The sequence below is a fragment of the Protomyctophum bolini genome (genome assembly GCF_963924005.1).
Source record: "Protomyctophum bolini genome assembly, chromosome: 13".
NCBI classification, from domain to species: domain Eukaryota; kingdom Metazoa; phylum Chordata; class Actinopteri; order Myctophiformes; family Myctophidae; genus Protomyctophum; species Protomyctophum bolini.
Window position 1 is genome coordinate 43751134 of NC_137874.1, and position 18434 is coordinate 43769567.

At 44.8% G+C, this 18434-nt stretch overlaps 1 protein-coding gene across 1 annotated transcript in view; it reads left to right on the forward strand.

Moving 5' to 3' along the window:
- Positions 1-18434, forward strand: part of sptbn2 (spectrin, beta, non-erythrocytic 2) — a 131945-nt gene that overhangs the window by 681 nt on the left and 112830 nt on the right.

The window sequence follows — 18434 nt, forward strand, 5'->3', positions numbered from 1 at the left end:
GTGTGTGTGTGACTGTGTGTGTGTGTGTGTGTGTGTGTGTGTGCATGGTGACACAGTGACAGTGGGTGTGTGTGGGACATCTGATTTTAGGTGGCACTCCCTCTCTCTCTCTCCCTCTCTCTCTCTCTCTCTCTCTCTCTCTCTCTCCTTTTCCACGACACAACAAAAGATCCTCTATTATATTTTCTCTGTCCCTGAAAACACCAACCAGGAAGTGGAGGAGACCCTTTTGATCTCACCTTGAACAGATAATAGTAGGCTTTAGTAGTTTAGTACTTTATACCTGTTGGTCTGTGGCATGGTTTCCTCCGCCATCGGTGTGTGAAAGTGTGTGTTACCCTGTTGGCCCTATGGCGGGTCACAGCCCCCCCTCCACCCCCCCCCCCCCCTGAGGGTGTCATGCATTTCATTTAAACAAGAATTCACCCCCCCCCCCCACAACCTGATTTATGACCTTAGATGTGGATCAGCTTGGGGGGAAAGTGTGAGGTAGGCAAAATAACAGCAGGTTCACTTTAGACTGGTATGCAGGTGTAACAGCACGCACACACGCACGCACACACACTCACACACACACACACACTCACACACACTCGCACTCACACACACACACACACACACACACACACACACACACACACACACACACACACACACACACACAGAGAGAGAGAGAGTGGCTCAGCTGGGGCAAAGCATCACGGTACCATGCAGCTGACCACCTGACCACCACTAGTGACCACCTGACCTCCCTTATCCAATTACACTGCAGCTCTGCTGTCTGTCTGTCTGTCTGTCAGGTATACCTGTCTGTCTGTCTGTCTGTCTGTCTGTCTGTCTGTGTGGTATGTGCCCTGAACTCACTTTGATTGATTTATTGATTGATTACAACTGGGGTCCCAGAGATTTAAGAAAAACATATAAAATGTGGTGTCTGTGGCCTAATGCATGTTAGACTGGGAAACTAACCTGATCTATGAACCGTGCTTCAGGAGGCAGTGAGTCTGGACGTTATGAGAGGTGGGACACAGTCTTCTAAACGTAGTGAGGTCACCTCACAGCCAGGTGTAGAACAGAGACGTTATGAGAGGTGGGACACAGTCTTCTAAACGTAGTGAGGTCACCTCACAGCCAGGTGTCGAACAGAGACGTTATGAGAGGTGGGACACAGTCTTCTAAACGTAGTGAGGTCACCTCACAGCCAGGTGTAGAACAGAGACGTTATGAGAGGTGGGACACAGTCTTCTAAACGTAGTGAGGTCACCTCACAGCCAGGTGTAGAACAGAGACGTTATGAGAGGTGGGACACAGTCTTCTAAACGTAGTGAGGTCACCTCACAGCCAGGTGTAGAACAGAGACGTTATGAGAGGTGGGACACAGTCTTCTAAACGTAGTGAGGTCACCTCACAGCCAGGTGTAGAACAGAGACGTTATGAGAGGTGGGACACAGTCTTCTAAACGTAGTGAGGTCACCTCACAGCCAGGTGTAGAACAGAGACGTTATGAGAGGTGGGACACAGTCTTCTAAACGTAGTGAGGTCACCTCACAGCCAGGTGTAGAACAGAGACGTTATGAGAGGTGGGACACAGTCTTCTAAACGTAGTGAGGTCACCTCACAGCCAGGTGTAGAACAGAGACGTTATGAGAGGTGGTACACAGTCTTCTAAACGTAGTGAGGTCACCTCACAGCCAGGTGTAGAACAGAGACGTTATGAGAGGTGGGACACAGTCTTCTAAACGTAGTGAGGTCACCTCACAGCCAGGTGTAGAACAGAGACGTTATGAGAGGTGGGACACAGTCTTCTAAACGTAGTGAGGTCACCTCACAGCCAGGTGTAGAACAGAGACGTTATGAGAGGTGGGACACAGTCTTCTAAACGTAGTGAGGTCACCTCACAGCCAGGTGTAGAACAGAGACGTTATGAGAGGTGGGACACAGTCTTCTAAACGTAGTGAGGTCACCTCACAGCCAGGTGTAGAACAGAGACGTTATGAGAGGTGGGACACAGTCTTCTAAACGTAGTGAGGTCACCTCACAGCCAGGTGTAGAACAGAGACGTTATGAGAGGTGGGACACAGTCTTCTGCTAACGTACTGATGGACGATGGACGTACTGTACTGTACTGTACTGCACTGTGCTGTGCTGTACAGTTTGGTTCAAAGCTGTGACCTTTGACCTCAGTGTTAGGACAACCTTTGGGACCATGAGTGTACACATCGTGTTCTATAAATGTGACCCACTTTGACTGAGGGACTGCCATTGGATTTATTTTTGTAATTTTCGTTTTTTTTCTTCATGTCATGTGAAAGCAGGGAATCATAGCTTCAAGTTGACATATTGGTTGTTCATTTTGACCCTCCAGTTTTGGAGATATGGCTTATAGAGTAATGTCTGGCAGAGAAGAGAGTTGAGAAAACGGGCTTGAAAAGGTTCACTTCTGTGTAACATTTACACCTAGCTACGTGAGTCTAGTATTTGAAGAGTTAGTCTTGTTTTCTCCTCTCCTCAACAGTCAGTCTTGTTTTCTCCTCTCCTCAACAGTCAGTCTTGTTTTCTCCTCTCCTCAACAGTCAGTCTTGTTTTCTCCTCTCCTCAACAGTTAGCCTTGTTTTCTCCTCTCCTGAACACTTAGTCTTGTTTTCTCCTCTCCTCAACAGTTAGTCTTGTTTTCTCCTCTCCTCAACAGTTAGTCTTGTTTTCTCCTCTCCTCAACACTTAGTCTTGTTTTCTCTTCTCCTCAACAGTTAGTCTTGTTTTCTCCTCTCCTCAACAGTTAGTCTTGTTTTCTCCTCTCCTCAACACTTAGTCTTGTTTTCTCCTCTCCTCAACAGTTAGTCTTGTTTTCTCCTCTCCTCAACAGTTAGTCTTGTTTTCTCCTCTCCTCAACACTTAGTCTTGTTTTCTCCTCTCCTGAACACTTAGTCTTGTTTTCTCCTCTCCTCAACAGTTAGTCTTGTTTTCTCCTCTCCTCAACAGTTAGTCTTGTTTTCTCCTCTCCTGAACACTTAGTCTTGTTTTCTCCTCTCCTCAACACTTAGTCTTGTTTTCTCCTCTCCTCAACAGTTAGTCTTGTTTTCTCCTCTCCTGAACAGTCAGTCTTGTTTTCTCCTCTCCTGAACAGTCAGTCTTGTTTTATCCTCTCCTGAACAGCCTGTCTGTCACAGATAGTGAACAGGCTGTTCATTCAGTGCGTTGTGGAGTTTTATTGAGGAATTCTGTGTCCGTTTATTAAGACGGAGGTTTAATACAAGAGAGCATTAAACATTGTGGTATAACAGTCAGGAGACGACCTAGTTTACAAAGATAAGAAATGCACAGACATAGACGGGACCAAGTTAAAATATAGCGCCTTTATCCAAGGCGCTTTACATATAGGTCGTGCATTACATTCACACACACACACACACACACACACGCACACACACACATCAGGAGCAATCAGGCGTCCAGTGTCTTGCTCAAGGACACTTCCACACTAGCCTGGAACTCCCCTGTGCTTTCTAACGGCATACAGGCAGGATCCGCCGGGAGAAACTGTGTGCAGCTGCTGGACATAAGACTGATTACTTAGAGCGACAGAGAGAGAGAGGAGTGTGTGTGTGTGTGTGTGTGTGTGTGTGTCAATTTATCAAAGGTGCAGACGATCAGAAATCAGCAGAGAGTGATCGACGTTTGCGATACTACTGTATGCCGTATTGAAGTGGAGTTATTTTCTCTCCCTGGAAATAAAAACGTCTGGGTTTCCGAGGCTACTTCGACACTAACTCTGGGGGAGGAGCCCACAGGGTTCGAACCGGCAACCTCTAACTCTAACACAGACAAGACACAGAACATGTGTTTGATGTGTGGGAATACGTGCACTGTGAACATGTGTTTGGTGTGTGTGTGTGTGTGTGTGTGTGTGTGTGTGTGTGTGTTTGGTGTGTGTGTGTGTGTGTGTTTGGTGTGTGTGTGTGTGTGTGTGTGTATGAGGGACAACATGGCTGACATTCCTGGTTCCTCTAACTTCATCTCACCTCCAGATTAACATCTCACTAATGCCACTAAACCAGGGCTCGCTCCTTTGAAGGGATTTACGTGTGTGTGTGTGTGTGTGTGTGTGTGTGTGTGTGTGTGTCGGTGGGTGTGTCGGTGGGTGGGTGTGTGTGTGTGTGTCAGTGTGTGTGTGTGTGTCGGTGGGTGTGTGTGTGTGTTTGTGTGCGTGTGTGTGTGTGCGTGTGTTTGTAATAATAATGTATAGCTACATAAGAGGCCTTGAGAACAACAGAACTGCTTCACTCTTGCATGTGTTGTACAGGGAATCCCCCCCTCCCCCCCCCCAAAAGAAAAGTACATCCAAATAATCTAAAAGAAGGCGAGCGCGCACACACACACACACACACACACACGCACACGCACGCGCACACGCACACACACACACTCTCTGAACAAACTCATTCACAGCCTTTATTTATTTAACAGGTTGATGTTTCTCCGGACTAAACATTCCCTCCAGATCTGGACTTCATCTAAAACAGATCAATGTTTGACTTGACAAGACCTTCCTCTTGTCCCTCTTCCTCCTCTTCCTCCTCTTCCTCACCACTGTGTGAACACACACTGACAGTGTCCTTCCTCCTCTTCCTCCTTCCTCCTCTTCCTCCTCTTCCTCACCACTGTGTGAACACACACTGACAGTGTCCTTCCTCCTCTTCCTCCTTCCTCCTCTTCCTCCTCTTCCTCACCACTGTGTGAACACACACTGACAGTGTCCTTCCTCCTCTTCCTCCTTCCTCCTCTTCCTCCTCTTCCTCACCACTGTGTGAACACACACTGACAGTGTCCTTCCTCCTCTTCCTCCTTCCTCCTCTTCCTCACCACTGTGTGAACACACACTGACAGTGTCCTTCCTCCTCTTCCTCCTTCCTCCTCTTCCTCCTCTTCCTCACCACTGTGTGAACACACACTGACAGTGTCCTTCCTCCTCTTCCTCCTCTTCCTCCTCTTCCTCCTCTTCCTCACCACTGTGTGAACACACACTGACAGTGTCCTTCTTCCTCTTCCTCCTTCCTCCTCTTCCTCCTCTTCCTCACCACTGTGTGAACACACACTGACAGAGTGTCCTTCCTTCCCTCCCTCCTTCCCTCCTTCCTTCCTTCCCTCCCTCCTTCCTTCCTTCCCTCCCTCCTTCCCTCCTTCCTTCCTTCCCTCCATCCTTCCCTCCTTCCCTCCCTCCCTCCTTCCCTCCTTCCCTCCTTCCCTCCTTCCCTCCTTCCCTCCCTCCCTCCCTCCTTCCCTCCTTCCTTCCCTCCTTCCCTCCTTCCCTCCTTCCTTCCCTCCTTCCTTCCCTCCTTCCTTCCCTCCTTCCCTCCTTCCCTCCTTCCTTCCCTCCTTCCCTCCTTCCCTCCTTCCTTCCCTCCTTCCTTCCCTCCTTCCCTCCCTCCCTCCCTCCCTCCCTCCCTCCTTCCTCTGTGATGTGGTTGATTTTTAATGGAAGCTTTTCATTCCTGTCTTCGTTCCTCGCCCACTTGGCAAACACAGCCAGCCTCCTCTAGCTGTTGTTGGCAGGTCGTTGCATGGGCTGGGTTGGTCACCTGTGTGTGTGTGTGTGTGTGTGTGTGTGTGTGTGTGTGTGTGTGTGTGTGTGTGTGTGTGTGTGTGTGTGTGTGTGTGTGTGTGTGTGTGTGTGTGTGTGTGTGTGTGTGTGTGTGTGTGTGTGTGTGTGTGTGTGTGTGTGTGTGTGTGTGTGTGTGTGTGTGTGTGTGTGTGTGTGTGTGTGTGTGTGTGCTAAAGAGCGCTCTTGCACCCTTTCGCAGTATCTCTCTCTCATCCCCCAGTTCTCGTCAGAAGCCTAACAGTAGTGATATAGTGAACATGTTGCAGTCTCTCTAGAGGCCCCAGAGCATCAGTAGTGATATAGTGAACATGTTGCAGTCTCTCTAGAGGCCCCAGAGCACCAGTAGTGATATAGTGAACATGTTGCAGTCTCTCTAGAGGCCCCAGAGCACCAGTAGTGATATAGTGGTGAACAGGTTGCAGTCTCTCTAGAGGCCCAGAGCACCAGTAGTGATATAGTGAACATGTTGCAGTCTCTCTAGAGGCTCCAGAGCACCAGTAGTGATATAGTGAACATGTTGCAGTCTCTCTAGAGGCCCCAGAGCACCAGTAGTGATATAGTGAACATGTTGCAGTCTCTCTAGAGGCCCCAGAGCATCAGTAGTGATATAGTGAACATGTTGCAGTCTCTCTAGAGGCCCCAGAGCACCAGTAGTGATATAGTGAACATGTTGCAGTCTCTCTAGAGGCCCCAGAGCACCAGTAGTGATATAGTGAACATGTTGCAGTCTCTCTAGAGGCCCCAGAGCATCAGTAGTGATATAGTGAACATGTTGCAGTCTCTCTAGAGGCTCCAGAGCACCAGTAGTGATATAGTAAACATGTTGCAGTCTCTCTAGAGGCCCCAGAGCACCAGTAGTGATATAGTGAACATGTTGCAGTCTCTCTAGAGGCCCCAGAGCACCAGTAGTGATATAGTGAACATGTTGCAGTCTCTCTAGAGGCCCCAGAGCATCAGTAGTGATATAGTGAACATGTTGCAGTCTCTCTAGAGGCCCCAGAGCAGCATTAGTGATATAGTGAACATGTTGCAGTCTCTCTAGAGGCTCCAGAGCAGCAGTAGTGATATAGTAAACATGTTGCAGTCTCTCTAGAGGCCCCAGAGCATCAGTAGTGATATAGTGAACATGTTGCAGTCTCTCTAGAGGCCCCAGAGCATCAGTAGTGATATAGTGAACATGTTGCAGTCTCTCTAGAGGCCCCAGAGCAGCAGTAGTGATATAGTGAACATGTTGCAGTCTCTCTAGAGGCCCCAGAGCAGCAGTAGTGATATAGTGAACATGTTGCAGTCTCTCTAGAGGCCCCAGAGCAGCAGTAGTGATATAGTGAACAGGTTGCAGTCTCTCTAGAGGCCCCAGAGCATCAGTAGTGATAATAGTGAACAGGCTGCAGTCTCTCTAGTCTAGACTAGAGGCTCTGGGAGGTCGTAGTCGTAGTGAATAATGCATGGCAGTATAGCCATAATGCATGGCAGTATAGCCGAGTGGAAATAAAAGCATGAATCTGTCTCTCAGCTGCACTTTGTTCATTTAGTTTCCTCCTCCCCAGGTCAGATCAGAGTCTCAACCCCTTTAGACCTGAGGACGATTCTACAAAAATTATGTCTTCTAAAAATCTGTTTTCTGAACAGAACCATGTTTCTATAATGTCAGTGGTTCTCCATACCAAGGACCCCTGGTATGGAAAACGTGGGGTCCCTGGAATAACATGTTTTCAGATGGGGGGTCCCTGGAACATCATGTTTTCAGATGGAGGGTCCCTGGACTAACATGTTTTCAGATGGGGGGTCCCTGGACTAACATGTTTTCAGATGGGGGGTCCCTGGAACAACATGTTTTCAGATGGGGGGGTCGGCAGCCAATTACATACATCTGAGGGAACGACTGACTGAGGTTTTCAGAAAACTGTCATGATTTAGAAGATATCTGTAGAAATTGTCCTCGGGTCTAAATCGGTTAATACATTTTCCCATGCAGTCCCTTATGCACACACACACACACACACACGCATGCACGTTGCACGCACTTAAACATGCACACACACACGCACGCATGGCGGTGCACGCACTTAAACATGCACACACACATGCACGCACTCACCTCTACATGCTAATCCTACCCCCCCCATATCAGCCTAAACAGAAAAGAAATAGGAAGAAAAGATCTTAATCTTTTGAATCTCACTCTGAGCAAAATGTCCTCAGGTCTGTTTCTCTATAACTCTACTAGCATGACTTCAGGGGACACCTTGGCCCTCACACACACACACACACACACACACACACACAGTCACACACACACACACACACACACACACACACACACAGTCACACACACACACACACACACACACACACACACACACACTGTATAGGTATGGGAACATCTTGGCAACACCTGCTTGTAATACCAGTCCAACGACACTGGAGGCAAATTCCTCCTGCCCCCCCCCCTTACCCCCCCCCCTTACCCCCCCCCCCCCCCCCCCCCCCACCCCTCCTCTCTGTGTGTGAAACGACTGGAATGACGAAGCAGACTCCTCATGTATATTATTGTGTATTATTATTACTATTATTATTATCATAGTTATCACTTCACACATTGGGATGTGTTGTGTGTGTGTGTGTGTGTGTGTCTCAACCCAGGCTGTGTGTGTGTGCGTGCGTCTCAACCCAGGCTGTGTGTGTGTGTGTGTGTGTGTGTGTGTGTGTGTGTGTGTGTGTGTGTGTCTCAACCCAGGCTGTGTGTGTGTGTGTGCGTCTCAACCCAGGCTGTGTGTGTGTGTGTGTGTGTGTGTGTGTGTGTGTGTGTGTGTGTGTGTGTGTGCGTGCGTCTCAACTGTGCACAGCAGCACATGATTCTCCTGCTCTGTTTTCGGCTTGTTTTTTCTCTCCTGGACCCAAATGTGACCTCTGACCTCAATCCATGATCTGGTGATCCATTGTTTAATGAACTGGTGATCCATTGTTTAACGAACTGGTGATCCATTGTTTAATGAACTGGTGATGATCCATTGTTTAATGAACTGGTGATCCATTGTTTAATGAACTGGTGATCCATTGTTTAATGAACTGGTGATCCATTGTTTAATGAACTGGTGATCCATTGTTTAATGAACTGGTGATCCATTGTTTAATGAACTGGTGATCCATTGTTTAATGAACTGGTCATCCATTGTTTAATGAACTGGTGATCCATTGTTTAATGATCTGGTGATCCATTGTTTGGGAGGAGAAAACAAAAGCAACTAATTCACAAATTAGACAGGTGTAGCTGTCCTCTAGGCAGGTGTAGGAGTCCTCTAGGCAGGTGTAGGAGTCCTCTAGGCAGGTGTAGGAGTCCTCTAGGCAGGTGTAGCTGTCCTCTAGGCAGGTGTAGGAGTCCTCTAGGCAGGTGTAGGAGTCCTCTAGGCAGGTGTAGGAGTCCTCTAGGCAGGTGTAGGAGTCCTCTAGGCAGGTGTAGGAGTCCTCTAGGCAGGTGTAGCTGTCCTCTAGGCAGGTGTAGCTGTCCTCTAGGCAGGTGTAGCTGTCCTCTAGGCAGGTGTAGGAGTCCTCTAGGCAGGTGTAGGAGTCCTCTAGGCAGGTGTAGGAGTCCTCTAGGCAGGTGTAGGAGTCCTCTAGGCAGGTGTAGGAGTCCTCTAGGCAGGTGTAGCTGTAGCTGTATTTATTTAAAGACGGTTACGCCGGAGGACTCTAGTACCTGCTTCTCCATTTAGTATCATCATCCCAACATGAGGTCAAATCATGAATGATTGACCTAAATAATGGCGTTATCAACAGGGACAGGACGATAAGAGAGCCTGATGACCGTCTTCATCCAAGGCTGCGTCTGTATATCAGAAACCACTCTAGAACTCTATAGCTACACGTGCTCTAGTGACGCGTTACCTGGATTACATCCAGTACTTTACAACCTGGATTACATCCAGTACCTTACAACCTGGATTACATCCAGTACCTTACAACCTGGATTACATCTAGTACCTTACAACCTGGATTACATCCAGTACCTTACAACCTGGATTACATCCAGTACCTTACAACCTGGATTACATCCAGTACCTTACAACCTGGATTACATCCAGTACCTTACAACCTGGATTACATCCAGTACCTTACAACCTGGATTACATCCAGTACCTTACAACCTGGATTACATCCAGTACCTTACAACCTGGATTACATCCAGTACCTTACAACCTGGATTACATCCAGTACCTTACAACCTGGATTACATCCAGTACCTTACAACCTGGATTACATCCAGTACCTTACAACCTGGATTACATCCAGTACCTTACAACCTGGATTACATCTGTACCTTACAACCTGGATTACATCCAGTACCTTACAACCTGGATTACATCCAGTACCTTACAACCTGGATTACATCCAGTACCTTACAACCTGGATTACATCCAGTACCTTACAACCTGGATTACATCCAGTACCTTACAACCTGGATTACATCCAGTACCTTACAACCTGGATTACATCTGTACCTTACAACCTGGATTACATCTGTACCTTACAACCTGGATTACATCTAGTACCTTACAACCTGGATTACATCCAGTACCTTACAACCTGGATTACATCCAGTACCTTACAACCTGGATTACATCCAGTACCTTACAACCTGGATTACATCCAGTACATTACAACCTGGATTACATCTGTACCTTACAACCTGGATTACATCTGTACCTTACAACCTGGATTACATCTGTACCTTACAACCTGGATTACATCTAGTACCTTACAACCTGGATTACATCCAGTACCTTACAACCTGGATTACATCCAGTACCTTACAACCTGGATTACATCCAGTACCTTACAACCTGGATTACATCCAGTACCTTACAACCTGGATTACATCCAGTACCTTACAACCTGGATTACATCTGTACCTTACAACCTGGATTACATCCAGTACCTTACAACCTGGATTACATCCAGTACCTTACAACCTGGATTACATCCAGTACCTTACAACCTGGATTACATCTGTACCTTACAACCTGGATTACATCCAGTACCTTACAACCTGGATTACATCCAGTACCTTACAACCTGGATTACATCTAGTACCTTACAACCTGGATTACATCTGTACCTTACAACCTGGATTACATCCAGTACCTTACAACCTGGATTACATCTAGTACTTTACAACCTGGATTACATCTGTACCTTACAACCTGGATTACATCTGTACCTTACAACCTGGATTACATCCAGTACCTTACAACCTGGATTACATCTAGTACCTTACAACCTGGATTACATCCAGTACATTACAACCTGGATTACATCTAGTACCTTACAACCTGGATTACATCCAGTACCTTACAACCTGGATTACATCTAGTACCTTACAACCTGGATTACATCCAGTACCTTACAACCTGGATTACATCCAGTACCTTACAACCTGGATTACATCTGTACCTTACAACCTGGATTACATCTGTACCTTACAACCTGGATTACATCCAGTACCTTACAACCTGGATTACATCCAGTACCTTACAACCTGGATTACATCCAGTACCTTACAACCTGGATTACATCCAGTACCTTACAACCTGGATTACATCCAGTACCTTACAACCTGGATTACATCTGTACCTTACAACCTGGATTACATCTAGTACCTTACAACCTGGATTACATCCAGTACCTTACAACCTGGATTACATCCAGTACCTTACAACCTGGATTACATCCAGTACCTTACAACCTGGATTACATACAGTACCTTACAACCTGGATTACATCCAGTACCTTACAACCTGGATTACACCCAGTACCTTACAACCTGGATTACATCCAGTACCTTACAACCTGGATTACATCCAGTACCTTACAACCTGGATTACATCCAGTACCTTACAACCTGGATTACATCCAGTACCTTACAACCTGGATTACATCCAGTACCTTACAACCTGGATTACATCCAGTACCTTACAACCTGGATTACATCCAGTACCTTACAACCTGGATTACATCTGTACCTTACAACCTGGATTACATCCAGTACCTTACAACCTGTATTACATCCATTACCTTACAACCTGGATTACATCCAGTACCTTACAACCTGGATTACATCTGTACCTTACAACCTGGATTACATCCAGTACCTTACAACCTGGATTACATCTGTACCTTACAACCTGGATTACATCCAGTACCTTACAACCTGGATTACATCCAGTACCTTACAACCTGGATTACATCCAGTACCTTACAACCTGGATTACATCCAGTACCTTACAACCTGGATTACATCTGTACCTTACAACCTGGATTACATCCAGTACCTTACAACCTGGATTACATCCAGTACTTTACAACCTGGATTACATCCAGTACCTTACAACCTGGATTACATCCAGTACCTTACAACCTGGATTACATCCAGTACCTTACAACCTGGATTACATCCAGTACCTGAAGGTTGACATTATAATCCCTCTGTGTTTCATTAGCGCAGGCCGGCGTGATTAGCACGTGATTAGCGCGAGCGTGACGGAAATAGACTACATCTGGTAGTGATGAACACAACACACAGTGGTGTGCGCGTGCATGTGTGTGTGCGTGTCCGTGTGTGTGTGTGTGCATGTGGCTGTCATGCCACCGTATCGATCTGGACTCACTGATAAGTACAGATACAATGTAGCTGATTTTTATACTGTACCAGAGGACACTCACCTCTGGCACGCACGTCATGCACGCACGCACACACACACGCACACACACACACACACACACACACACACTGAGGTTCATTCATATTATTAATGGTAACGTAGCTAATGCTGTGATATTAACTCTAGTGAAGTTAACACAGCTAATACTGTGATATTAACTCTAGTGAAGTTAACACAGCTAATACTGTGATATTAACTCTAGTGAAGTTAACACAGCTAATACTGTGATATTAACTCTAGTGAAGTTAACACAGCTAATACTGTGATATTAACTCTAGTGAAGTTAACACAGCTAATACTGTGATATTAACTCTAGTGAAGTTAACACAGCTAATACTGTGATATTAACTCTAGTGAAGTTAACACAGCTAATACTGTGATATTAACTCTAGTGAAGTTAACACAGCTAATACTGTGATATTAACTCTAGTGAAGTTAACACAGCTAATACTGTGATATTAACTCTAGTGAAGTTAACACAGCTAATACTGTGATATTAACTCTAGTGAAGTTAACACAGCTAATACTGTGATATTAACTCTAGTGAAGTTAACACAGCTAATACTGTGATATTAACTCTAGTGAAGTTAACACAGCTAATACTGTGATATTAACTCTAGTGAAGTTAACACAGCTAATACTGTGATATTAACTCTAGTGAAGTTAACACAGCTAATACTGTGATATTAACTCTAGTGAAGTTAACACAGCTAATACTGTGATATTAACTCTAGTGAAGTTAACACAGCTAATACTGTGATATTAACTCTAGTGAAGTTAACACAGCTAATACTGTGATATTAACTCTAGTGAAGTTAACACAGCTAATACTGTGATATTAACTCTAGTGAAGTTAACACAGCTAATACTGTGATATTAACTCTAGTGAAGTTAACACAGCTAATACTGTGATATTAACTCTAGTGAAGTTAACACAGCTAATACTGTGATATTAACTCTAGTGAAGTTAACACAGCTAATACTGTGATATTAACTATAGTGAAGTTAACACAGCTAATACTGTGATATTAACTCTAATGAAGTTAACACAGCTAATACTGTGATATTAACTCTAGTGAAGTTAACACAGCTAATACTGTGATATTAACTCTAGTGAAGTTAACACAGCTAATACTGTGATATTAACTCTAGTGAAGTTAACACAGCTAATACTGTGATATTAACTATAGTGAAGTTAACACAGCTAATACTGTGATATTAACTCTAGTGAAGTTAACACAGCTAATACTGTGATATTAACTCTAGTGAAGTTAACACAGCTAATACTGTGATATTAACTCTAGTGAAGTTAACACAGCTAATACTGTGATATTAACTCTAGTGAAGTTAACACAGCTAATACTGTGATATTAACTATAGTGAAGTTAACACAGCTAATACTGTGATATTAACTCTAGTGAAGTTAACACAGCTAATACTGTGATATTAACTCTAGTGAAGTTAACACAGCTAATACTGTGATATTAACTATAGTGAAGTTAACACAGCTAATACTGTGATATTAACTCTAGTGAAGTTAACACAGCTAATACTGTGATATTAACTCTAGTGAAGTTAAAACAGCTAATACTGTGATATTAACTCTAGTGAAGTTAACACAGCTAATACTGTGATATTAACTCTAGTGAAGTTAACACAGCTAATACTGTGATATTAACTCTAGTGAAGTTAACACAGCTAATACTGTGATATTAACTCTAGTGAAGTTAACACAGCTAATACTGTGATATTAACTATAGTGAAGTTAACACAGCTAATACTGTGATATTAACTCTAGTGAAGTTAACACAGCTAATACTGTGATATTAACTATAGTGAAGTTAAGAAGGGTTTGTTTGAGGCAGACAGATGTGTTTATTGTCCAACGGATGCGCGTTAGAGTCTGTATTTAGAGCGTAACGCAGTGCAATAACGTTGTTTCAGTTCCTCATTCTCCTCACAGAGAGTAACGGTAATATTCTGATGTGTCTGTAGCTTCAACACCAAGTACAGATTCCTCTCAGATATGAACTGATCTGTCTGTAGCTTCAACACCAAGTACAGATTCCTCTCAGATATGAACTGATCTGTCTGTAGCTTCAACACCAAGTACAGATTCCTCTCAGATATGAACTGATCTAACTGTAGCTTCAACACCAAGTACAGATTCCTCTCAGATAGTGCAGGGTGACTTTCTCTCCTTAGAAACTTGTTTCACAACTGCACTTTTCAGTCAAAGAAATAGCAAGTAATTTATTACCACCTGATTGCCTCTCTGTTACTTAATCTGCATGTGAATGGGTGAATGTAGGTGAATGTGGTGCACAATCTATGTAAATATGGGTGAATGTGTGTGTGAATGGGTGAATGTAGGTGGATGTAATGCACAATCTATGTAAAGCGCCCTGGATGAAGGTGCTATTTAAGGTGAGGATGATACATCCATCTGAGGGAATAAAGAACTAGGTGAGTCTCAGAGGGAAGATGAGGATAAGAAATGTGGGAATAGTTAGTCCTGTTCTGGTTCTTCTCCCAGAACAGACTCTCTGCATCTCTCATTCCTCATCATCTGTAGGTTTACACACAGCATGACCTATTGACCCCGGGAGCTGTCATCATCATCGTCATCGTCTCCCAGTAATGAACTTTATAGCCATGGATATAAAGATGAGGAGAGAGAGAGAGAGAGGAGTGTTAGTAATGCACTTCATACCACCAGACCCAGATGAGCGAGAGAGAGAGAGAGGAGTGTTATTAATGCACTTCATACCACCAGACCCAGATGAGAGAGAGAGAGAGGAGTGTTAGTAATGCACTTCATACCACCAGACCCAGATGAGAGAGAGAGAGAGGAGTGTTAGTAATGCACTTCATACCACCAGACCCAGATGAGGAGAGAGAGAGAGAGAGGAGTGTTAGTAATGCACTTCATACCACCAGACCCAGATGAGAGAGAGAGAGAGAGAGAGAGAGAGAGAGAGAGAGAGAGAGAGAGAGAGAGAGAGAGAGAGAGAGAGAGAGAGAGAGAGAGAGGAGTGTTAGTAATGCACTTCATACCACCAGACCCAGATGAGGAGAGATAGAGAGAGAGAGAGAGAGTGTTAGTAATGCACTTCATACCACCAGACCCAGATGAGAGAGAGAGAGAGAGAGAGAGAGGAGTGTTAGTAATGCACTTCATACCACCAGACCCAGATGAGAGAGAGGAGTGTTAGTAATGCACTTCATACCACCAGACCCAGATGAGGAGAGAGAGAGAGAGAGGAGTGTTAGTAATGCACTTCATACCACCAGACCCAGATGAGAGAGAGAGAGAGAGAGAGGAGTGTTAGTAATGCACTTCATACCACCAGACCCAGATGAGAGAGAGAGAGAGAGAGAGAGAGAGAGGAGTGTTAGTAATGCACTTCATACCACCAGACCCAGATGAGAGAGAGAGAGAGAGAGAGAGAGGAGTGTTAGTAATGCACTTCATACCACCAGACCCAGATGAGAGAGAGGAGTGTTAGTAATGCACTTCATACCACCAGACCCAGATGAGAGAGAGAGAGAGAGAGAGGAGTGTTAGTAATGCACTTCATACCACCAGACCCAGATGAGAGAGAGAGAGAGAGAGAGGAGTGTTAGTAATGCACTTCATACCACCAGACCCAGATGAGAGAGAGAGAGAGAGAGAGAGGAGTGTTAGTAATGCACTTCATACCACCAGACCCAGATGAGAGAGAGAGAGGAGTGTTAGTAATGCACTTCATACCACCAGACCCAGATGAGAGAGAGAGAGAGAGAGGAGTGTTAGTAATGCACTTCATACCACCAGACCCAGATGAGAGAGAGAGAGGAGTGTTAGTAATGCACTTCATACCACCAGACCCAGGACTGAGAGTCTTAATACATTTAATAATGGATGCACATTTTACACATTATTACACATTATTACATGGCTTGGTTGAATGCTTTATTCTTCGCTTGAATGCTTGATTCTTCCCCTCGCTGGTTAAACTCAGATATTATCCCTTACTTACATCGTGGCCTTCCTCCATGTGGAAACTAAGACAGTTTGATGATGTCTGCATCGTTTCTCAGGCCCCCAAACATTTATTTAAGTAGTGAATGGGTCAGTCCAGGACATCATTTAGTTCTAATACTTTATTTAAACATGGTACTGAGTCAGTCCACAGTGGAGGGTCCAGTTTATTTAAACATGGTACTGAGTCAGTCCACAGTGGTGTAGAGGGGTCCAGTTTATTTAAACATGGTACTGAGTCAGTCCACAGTAGAGGGTCCAGTTTGTTTAAACATGGTACTGAGTCAGTCCACAGTAGAGGGTCCAGTTTGTTTAAACATGGTACTGAGTCAGTCCACAGTAGAGGGTCCAGTTTGTTTAAACATGGTACTGAGTCAGTCCACAGTAGAGGGTCCAGTTTGTTTAAACATGGTACTGAGTCAGTCCACAGTGGCGTAGAGGGGTCCAGTTTATTTAAACATGGTACTGAGTCAGTCCACAGTGGCGTAGAGGGGTCCAGTTTATTTAAACATGGTACTGAGTCAGTCCACAGTGGAGTAGAGGGTCCAGTTTCAGCTGTAGTAAACAGTAGCTGCATGTGGATGTTTTGAGGTAACTGGATCCACCTCCTGGCCTGCAGTGAAAACTGGGACTGACTGCCTGATTGACCTCCAGCTGTGGTCAGAGTCACATTACTCAGTTTAGAGTTATATAGACGCACGCACGCACACACACACACACACACACACACACACACACACACACACACACACACACACACACACACACACACACACACACACACACACACACACACACACACACACACACACACACACACACACACACACACGCGCGCGCACACACACACACACACACACACACACACACAGGCCTTCAACATGTACCCGTCAAGGATGTTTTTCTTGGCGCTGCTCTTTACAAATATTGACTCTTCTTGTCCTCCCCTCCTATGGGAAAATGTGGCGCTACGGAGAGTTCACTTTGTTGTGTTCAGGGTTTTTGCCCACGGGGTGGGTGTGGTCCGCAGGGGGGGAGAGGGGGGAGGGGGGAGGGGGTAATTAGTGTTTTGGTGACATTTGGCACCTTAATTCTCTCCCTCCTGCTGGGTGTTTAAAGGAGAATTCCATACTAAAAGGCTTTCTTACCTTTCTTTGTAGTTGTTATGTCCCCATCAAAGAGGTCCAGGTGTTATTTTGTGCAAAAGCTCCTTATTGGCAATTTCCCCTACCATAAGCCCTAAATGAATTGCATTGAATTGAATGGGAATTGAATGGGGCTATGGGGTGTTGTGTTAATTCACTTATTTCCATCGCTCAAAATTATAATTGTTTTGTATATATCCTCTCTTCATAATGTAAATAATAACCCAAGCGGCACACTTTAATACTTATTTCGATGGAAATAAGCAAATTAGCACAACACACCATACATCCCATTCAATAATTCATTGAGGGCTTATGGTAGGGGAAATAGCCAATAAGGAGCTTTTGCACAAAATAACACCATTACCCATTTGATGGGGACGTAACGACTACAAAGACAGGTAAGAAAGCCTTTTGGTATGGAATTCTCCTTTAAGGGACCAGATGTCGCCTCGACTGACTTCACTCATTTGGATTCCCGTAGAAGCCACAGCGTGTATGCGGAGACGTGCTTGTAGATCTGTGATTTATCAGACAGACAGACAGGCAGACAGACAGACAGACAGACAGACAGGCAGGCAGGCAGGCAGGCAGGCAGACAGACAGACAGACAGACAGACAGACAGACAGACAGACAGACTAGGTAGGCCTACAGTCCTACCTACCCCACCCCCTTAGATAGCAATTCTGTAGACTTAGATAGCATTTGATACAGACTTATAGCATGTTATGTAGACAGCATAAGTGCATTGTATGTGCTATTGTCATAGCACGTCATAGTACATATGTATAGCATAGTACAGTATAGATGTATAGCTTATATGTATAGTTTCATTATAGATATTCCACTGTTACTTTCTTAGCTTACGCATGTTTCATGATAAATGTTTTTATGTGATGTATTCCCATGCTTTTTTGTTCTTGCTTAATCGCTCTGGATTAAGAGC